This window comes from Elephantulus edwardii, unplaced genomic scaffold, assembly GCF_000299155.1.
Source record: "Elephantulus edwardii isolate Elephantulus edwardi_28Jun2011 unplaced genomic scaffold, EleEdw1.0 scaffold00033, whole genome shotgun sequence".
Classification (NCBI taxonomy): Eukaryota; Metazoa; Chordata; class Mammalia; order Macroscelidea; family Macroscelididae; genus Elephantulus; species Elephantulus edwardii.
The window spans coordinates 16007314-16009279 of NW_006399783.1; positions in this window are offsets into that span (position 1 = coordinate 16007314).

A 1966-nucleotide genomic window follows, 5' to 3' on the forward strand; every position below is an offset into this window, starting at 1 on the left:
ATTGATTCAGTGACTGGGGTAATCGGGATGGGTGTGTCAGAGGCAATGCGATTGGCACAGGATAGAGCAGGGTTTAGGGTTGTTGTACATAGGGTCGCTATGAGTAGCAAACGACTCGATGGCACATAACAACAACAACAGAGGAAATGGACAAACTCCTTCAAATTCATGCGTACCCAGATTGGTAAGGACAGATACAAAACACTTTAACAGACCCATCCAAAAAGAAGAAATTGAAAAGTCATAAAAAGACTTTCCCATAAGAAAAGTCCTGAACCAGATGACTTCACTGCTGAATTCTACCAAGCATTCAGAGAGGATCTAGCACCAATTCTACTTAAACTATTTCCAAAAATTGAAAAAAAGAAAACAACAACAACAACAACCCACTCCCAGAGTCATTGTATAAAACAAGCATAACTCTAATACCAAAACCAGGCAAAGATATTACCAAGAAAGAAAACTACAGATCAGTATGTCTCATGAATATAGATGTAAAAATCCTTAACAAAATCCTAGCCAGTAGAATCCAAAAGCACATAAAAAAAAATAAATAACTATGACCCAAGTGGGGTTTATAACAGGTATGCAAAGATGGTTCAAAAGAAGAAAAACAATTGCTATAATTGATCGTATTAACAAAGTAAATCATAAGAACTATATGATCTTAGCAATTGATGCAGAAAAGGCATTTGACAAAATCTAACATCCCTTCCTGATTAGGACACACAATAAAATTGGAATAGAAGGGAATTTCATCAATATAATGAAAAGTATATATGCAAAACCAAGAGCTAATATCATTCTTAAAGGAGAAAGACTAAAAATATTTTCCTTGCAAATAGGGAGAAAACAAGGTTGTCCACTATCACCATTTCTATTTAATATTGTGTTGGAAGCACTCAAGGGCAATAAGACAAGAGAAGGAAATAAAAGGCATCCAGAACAGCAAAGAGATGGTTAAACTATTGCTACTTGCAGATGACATAATAGTATACACAGAAAACTCCAAAGTTCCAACAAAATAACCTGTTAGAGCTAGTAGGCCAATTTAGTAGAGTGGCAGGATATAAGATCAGCCTATGGTGATGAAGAAAGAAGTTCAAGCTGTTTTGAAGGAAATAGCAAAAAATGAGGCCCCTGTATAGATGGTATAACAATTGACATATTTCAGCTAACAGATGCTGCCCTGGATGTGCTCACCAAGTTGTGTCAAGAAATCTGGAGAACAACCACTTGGCCAACTTACTATAAGAGATCTCTATTTGTTCCCATTCCAAAGAAGGGTGACTCAACAGAGTGTGGAAACTATAGAACAAAATCACTGATTTCAGGTGCAAGCAAGATTCTACTGAAGATTATCCAAAAAACGACTGGAACAGCACATCAGTAGAGAACTGCCAGAAGTCCAGGCTGGGTTTAGAAGGGTTCGTGGTACTAGAGATATTGTAGCTGATGTTAGATAGTTCTTAGCTGAAAGCAGGGAATACCAGAAGAATGTCTATCTGTGTTTCATTGATTATACAAAGGTGTTTGACTGTGTGGATCATAACAAACTGTGGCTGACTCTGAGAAGAATGGGAATACCAGAACACTTGATTGTGCGAATGAGAAACCTACACTTGGACCAAGAGGCAATCATCAGAACAGAGCAGGGAAACATTGCATGGTTCAAAATAGGGAAAGGTGTACCCCAGGGATGTTTCCTATCTCCATACCTTTTCAACCTGTATGCAGAACAGATTATCTGAGAGGCTAGGCTCTATGCGGAGAAGTGTGGAGTCAGGATTGGTGGAAGATCTACTAACAATCTGCATTATGCAGATGACACAACCCTGCTTGCCAAAACTGAGGAGGACCTGAAATTTTTACTGCAGAGGGTCAAAGACTGCAGCCTTCAGTATGGATTGAGACTTAATGTCAAGAAGACAAAGATTCTCACCACTGGACCCATTAGGATGGATGG